Here is a 7,025-nt window from a genome sequence, read left to right as displayed (position 1 = left end):
ACGCCGACCCCCAGATCGAAGCTCTGCTCCGATCACTTTTCGCCGGAGAGTTACGAACGAAACCTACAGGTGTTGGTTGCTTGTGGCTTGTCAGCGAAGGGGTCGAAGCTTAAAAAGGATGCCGTGCCGTCGCTCTGTGCCCATCGTACATGTACAGAAAAGGTAAACATGATAAAAGTATCCTGATCAATAAATGAAACAGTCATTGTCAAGTGCAGTGTTGAGGATTGAGCATTCACGCTACATTGAATGTCTGTTGAATGGGGAATGGTGGGCATGTAGAGTACAACCACTAACTAGCTCCAAACACTGAAGTTTGTAATGAAAAGGAAAATAATGCTCTGCTTTGCGTCACTGCTTGTTTACTACGCAATCTCGTGCGTAGTATTCAGGTCCGTAACGAATACTAGCGAACAGCCGCCGCGTGAAGCTCATGCGATATAAACATTCGCCTCCCAATCGTTCGAACCCGTAACGCAGCAGTATTAATTAACATTGCGCTTGTGAATACCACAAGGGACTTTAAAGAAATCGCGAAAGTTCGGATTTGTAAGTTACAACTCTAATTTACCCGAGTTCGGCTTGAGGTAAATATAATATTTAAAAATGCAAAAAAAAAAACAAAAAAAAACACTTGCCTTAGTCAAAGCGTTACGATGGAAAACTTAAAATCCTATGTATTCCAATAAAAAAAATTGTTGTGGGTGGGGGTGGGAATGCGGAAGGGAAAGAAAGTGTTCTCACCTTGCTAACGTTCTCTGTTTTTCTTCATCACCCACAAAAACGTTTGCTAGCCTTGAGAAGAAAATGACTGCCCAAAGGACTTTTCTTTTTCTTTTTAGTACGGCAAGGTTTTTTGTTTTTTTTTATTTGTACAAAGATTCACTACCTGGACGAACTTATGTGGTGAATCAGTGTCGTAGCTAGCTTACAAATTCGGCTTTTACGCGCCTGAGGAAAAAATAGCGAAAAAACAGACGTCTACAGCTTAGCTCACGTCTGTTCGGGCGTCGCGGCCCGCGCCGGGGAGCCTCAAAGCTTCGTGTCTGGGACTGACCCGCAGCGCGAAAGCGAGAGGGCCCCAGTACTGTACGTTACTGGCAGCGCGGCGTAGAGCAACGCCACTCCAACCACGGAGCCCCGATGACAATTTAGGCCTAGCGACGAGTGCGGGAGACCGCACGCACGCCGACAGCTGCCGAGTACGGCACCGAACGAGTTCACTCGTTTTCCAGTCGCTAGCTTTTGGGTATACAAGCAACGAGTACGGCACGGCATAGCGCACGCGCGGCGGCGGCCGCCGAGTACGGCATTGAACGAGCTCACGGGTTTTCCAGTCGCTAGCTTTTGGGTATACGCACTAACTCTTTCTACATATGCTGGATAACTACCACGTATACAGAATTAAAACAAAATCAGCTTACCTCCTATCTTTAGACGGCTAGTGCAACAGAGGTATACTGCTGCTCGGCCTGCGTAGTCGTTGAACGAGAACGATCTTGACGTCACGTCCACATAGCGGTTGATTTCCAGTGTTGCCGGAACCTCGAGCGGCTATTTTCGGTTTTGTCGGCCGCGCCCCAAACAAAACTTTGAGACGTCGATATCTTTAAAACTACGCACAATATCGAGAAAAAAATTACACCTTGCAATTCAGGGGCGTTAACTGCATTAAAAACAGCCATAATCCCAAAATCGAAAGTATGGACCGGAGTTTCCCTTTAATATTAAAGGGCCCATGAAACGGATTTTGGGTTGGGATAAATCATTTTCGATTGGGATTTTACTAATAGCACATCGTTCAGTGGGCCAAAAGAAAAAAAGGTAGAAAAACAAAAGCCTGACTTTCAGTGCAAAAATTTTAAAACACAGCGGACTATTTCGTACTTCCTCTCCTTCGTAAGCTCTCTGCCTTTTCACTGCGATACATCCGCGGTCCCAAAAGCACGTCATCGGGTCCAAACGCACGTCACACAAAACCGGACCTCACTTAGTCCCTTCACCCCTAAGTTGACATTGTGGTGGAAGCTACGCGCTTGCCGAACCAATCAGCTGCCTCCCTTTCATCACCTGACCTCAATCTCTGCGCGTGAGTATGCGCGGAGGAGCGTGATCATGTGGCAAGTGTGGCTGGCCCAACGAGCACGTAGCTTCCACAGCACTGTCAGCTCCGGGGTGAATGGGTTGGGGAAAGCAACTTTTTTCTGAATCTTGAGTAACAGGCTAATCTTCTAGGGGGACAATGGCTCTGTCTGGGTACATAAACCAGATTCCGAGCAAGGGGGGCCCCTCCCCTCTTTTCGTCTTCTAGAACAGTTTCGTGGAATGCGCGATTTATGAGCTGGGGAGGAAAGCTAAAGAGGAAAAAGTTGGAAAAGCGTTTCATGACCCCTTTAAAGGGGCCCTGCAATCATATTTAAGCGTCTACCTTTTTTGTGGTTTTCATGTCTCTTAAAGTTCAGGCAAGCCAGCGGGCACAGAGAGAGTAACTAAATATCAGTGCGTCATATTGTAACCGGACGACGCGGAAACCTCCTCCACCGATGAGGGCGACCTGCGGCACCGAAAGCGCGCAAAATGTGACGTTTTTGGTCCTGGGCTTACTACTGGTCAGAGCTGCTAAAAGCTTCTTTTTAGTCGATATACAAAATATAAGTGGTGCGAACCGTTTCAATTACTTATAAAAGTAGTTTTTGTTCAGAAGTATAGATCAGAAAAGAAACAAATGCAGTTTATAAAGTACGGAAACAAGAAATGACCCGTCCACAACAAACCCGCCACCAAGCGGTGGAAAAGGCGGCACATACTAGAAAAGAGTAGTGGGATCAGGTGCCGACACGGAAAGGTCCCGGATGTATGCGGCGGCGCTGCGGTCGTATCGACAGGAGGATCTGACTGGCTCCGAGCGTTCCGAAGGCCTTCAATACCTTTGACGAGAAGCTTTGTCGTGCGGTTTGGCCGTTTCGCAGTATGGCAGCGCGAAGTGTCTTCCATTCTGAACTGATCTTTACCTAGTGTTTGCTGTCGTTTGTGGCCAATGAAGTGTCATGCCGAATTAGTGTTTAATCGCACAGCAAATGCAATGAGAGCTGCTCTGGCTGCCCGCTGCATACAGCCCATCCAGAACCTGCTTTAGTGGCGCCCTCTCACGCCGTCGACACGGAGTGCGGCAGCCGTGAGCGCTCGCGATGAGCCCACTACCCTCCTCTAGTTCACGGCCACTCAAGCAACCAAGGACGTCATGAGGGAGGTTATTTTGTGCTTGTTTTTGTAATTTTAATTTGCCTATATCTTTTAAAATAAAGTGAATTTTAAGAAAAGAAAAGTTTCACTAAGTTACTACGTTCAGTGCACTCAGGTTCGGTTCAAATTAAAAACCAGTCAAAAAGTCCTTGCAGGGGCCCTGCAAGGACTTTAGGGGCCACAGTGATGACATTGTGTATAAATTCTTAACAGTAGGCGAAAATCTGCAGTTGCTTTGGTCAATTTTTAGTACAAGCAATCTTAAGGCACAAAAAGTTGCAACTCAAGAAGAGGCACGGTCATTTCATCATATAAGCGAGCGCCATTGTGTTTTGGCCCTTTCATTTTATTTCACCGGGCACATTCCTCAAGTCGCCTAAGAAGCTGCCTACGAAGCTCGGAGGGCACTAAGGTTGTGTTCTCAGAAGCTTATGTTTACACTGACTCCTTGGCATCAAGAATCTCACGCGTGGATTTCCGCGCCATCAAGGCACGACTGGCTGGTGTGAGACCGGATGCGGCATCTGGTTACAGCCAGGCGAGACAAAGCGGTGCGAGAGAACTATGCGGCACTCTACCTCCGGGACTCGGAGCGATAGCACTGAGCGATGGTGGTACGCGACCACCATAGTTTCCATCATATAACCTAAATTTGTACTTTCAACTATATATTAAACCCAGTGTTTGTTTAATTGGCAAAAGGCCAGTTGTCAAGACCTCGTTTATTTTCCAGAATATATTTTACTTTAGTTATATTATTTTAGACTATTCGTTAACAATCATAAGAGTCATTTTCACAGTAGGTCAATATTGTAGCGGCATATAGTGGAGTCCCTCCTCATTTGCCTTAGCCCAAATATTCGTTGACCACTCACTTCCCTTATTTGGACCACACAGATGAGGGTCATACGTGAGCGAGTTGCATGAAAAATTTGCATGAAACCTACCAATTCGACCTGGAAAAGTTTGATTATTTGCCTTTCACGTGATACTTAGGGGTTTTTCTGCTTGTGACTTTACAATTTTTAAAATTAGTTAATCCACATTTAAAAAAAAAAAAGAGCTGCAGACACACGCTTCGAAAATAGATCAGAATGCCTTGGTATGAAACAATGGCAGCCACTAGAAGTTAGAGGAAGGAAGCTTCTTTGTATGAACTTCCACCAGAAGGATAAACCACAGGTGTTACAAAATAGACATTGGGATAACTCAATCTAGGTCACCGTATCTCAATAGGGCCACCGGGATTGGACCCCCTTGCTCAAAGGGGGGGGGGGGGGGGTGGTGGTTGCACTCGAGCACGCAATCCCTTATTTTCATACCCAAAACTCCTGGGTTGTCAATTTCTAAAACTGGTGGCTACTATAATGGCTGGACTTTTACACAGAACACTATCAGAAATGGAAATAGCTACCCACAAGAGCACACAGTTGCTTAAAGTAAACATTTCCATATCTGAATGACCCCGAGCAGGAAATCTTAAACACACGATTAGCAGCACTTTCATTCGTGTCACACACATAAATTGGCTATGTGTTTGTGCAGTACTTTCTGTCTAGTCTGGTATCTGGATATTTAGACAGCATCATGCTTGTCAGTTATCCAATGGGCAACGTGTCTCTAAGCTGTACTATCACAATACAATGAGACATAAACACGAAGTGCGTGACCTTGGGCACATTGCTCACATACCGAGCACCTGTCAAGGCATGTCAGAGTTGGAGATCAATCCTAGTACACCTAGTCCTACTGCATATGCACAAACTTTGGTAACTCGTGGCCAGGCTGTACAGCATGTACCGAAAGCCACGCACTCAGTTTTACGTATTTTAGTGTATCGTGATACAACATAAAAAATATAGCCCGTGAAGTTTGACTGCTAGGCTGGGGTCTTTAACGTGCTTCACACAGCAGTTATGCTTGACCACACGCTGGTGCTCTTCTAAATCAAAACGGGCAGGGATTGGGATCGAACCCAGAATCGCTGAGTTCTGCAGCACTAGCTTTGGCTCCACACACTCCCAGCTGGTGTGCACTAGACCAGAGCCGTATATGGGGAGAGTTTAGCCAGTCTATGATCTCGCCGCTGTACTACCCCCCTTCCGAGTGAGCTAATCAGCCCGCGGTACAGAGCGAGAGGCGTGAGCGCATGCGCGTGAACTCCCGGCTGCTCCCACCTGAGCGGGGAGGGATGCCATTTTCATTCATTCGCCCTGCGAAATGTATGGGATCGACATCCAAATTTCAGTTCTCTCCTTTTATTTGGCAGGCTGTGGCAAGGAAACAATTTAGTGTTATTCTTCGGTGACTTAAAAAGCTAACGAATGAAGTTTCTCCACGTTTGAACGCAAACTTTTATTAAGGTGAAAAGGAAATAAGCCCGTAGCAGACGACGCGTAAGCTCAACAGTGCTCGACGCCGACAGCGTAGCGTGAAAATGGCGGTCGTCTACTCTTTGCCCCCTTCTTTCTCTTTCGCTCCTTCGGCGCTCTCTACCCTTTCCTTCACTTTCCTCCTCTCCGGCGCCTTCGTCGCCACACCCACTGGCCAAACTCTCCCAACATACGGCTCTGCAATAGACGAACCGGCCATTAATCCCCCTCCTCCTGCTGCTTTCCATCAAAGATATAGGTTATCTGGCACTAATTCATTTCAGGGCACACGAGATCAGTGGTCATGAAGTGATCTTCATCCTTAACAATACCTTAACAATTATGAACTTGCATTGTCTCCAAAGCATAGGCCATAATCATGTATTGTTTACCAATTTGGATTATGGATTAGTTTGATTAAAAATAAAATACTATAGCTGAATTTAATTATAAATATCAAATGACTAACCGAAAGCCGAAAATGTACCAATAACAAAGATATAAAACATTTTAATAGGTGGGAACAGCGCAGGAAAAACCGACGAAGGACGAGTAGAAGAAGTGCACAAACACAGCGCTGACTAACAACTGAATGTTTATTTTCAAGCGAACCAGAAAGTAAACACTGGGTGTGGAGAGGAAAAAACACAGAAGCCAATAAAAAGGAGGGAACACTATTACACCATTTTTCAGTTCTGGAACCTGCTCTACACTCAGTTGGCATGGTACACTAACGTTCACATTATGATTTGTCTCCATGCAGTAGTGTTTATTGTGCAGCCACAAAAAGTCACTTTTTACTATAACCCCACATATTTCCAACAGTCTCACAGGCAGCAATTGAAAAAAAAAAGGAAGGAACTTTGCAAGGGCAGGAATGTAGAAAGAGATGAGGAACAAAAAGGACGCAAATCAAAGGGATAAATGTAAGCTGGTCCTGAACGGCCCCTTAGTAAGAGATCCAGCATGATACTTTCTTTTATAGGATGCTGCTGACATACTGCGCCAGATCCAGGAGGAACAGTGGCGGCACCATTCCCTGGCAGCTGACAACCCGTTCTACTCAACTATTCTGGAACAGGTGCTGTCAGAAATGAAAAAAGTAAACAAGGAGCCACAGGTAATTGCATCCTACCTGGCAACCAAGGCGGCCTACAGCAGTGCCAGGAGGCGCGGGTGACGCATCAAGGTGCAACCAACAGGGATCGCCAGGCGTCGACCAGGCATCAGCAGAGGCGCAGGTCGAGTGCCCGCTGGCCGCCCTTCCAAGGGTCCCGGCACCAAGAAAACCAAGCGAGCACATGCCCTGCACCTCAGCGTCAAGAGTGGGGTGCCCCACGTCAAATCCCATGGAACAGGACATTAAGCAAGAGATGGGCAAAAACACTGTTGGCGACTCCAGCCAAGGCC

This window comes from Ixodes scapularis, unplaced genomic scaffold, assembly GCF_016920785.2.
Source record: "Ixodes scapularis isolate PalLabHiFi unplaced genomic scaffold, ASM1692078v2 PGA_scaffold5__190_contigs__length_132052651, whole genome shotgun sequence".
Taxonomy (NCBI): Eukaryota; Metazoa; Arthropoda; class Arachnida; order Ixodida; family Ixodidae; genus Ixodes; species Ixodes scapularis.
Note: the sequence above shows the minus strand (reverse complement) of the source record.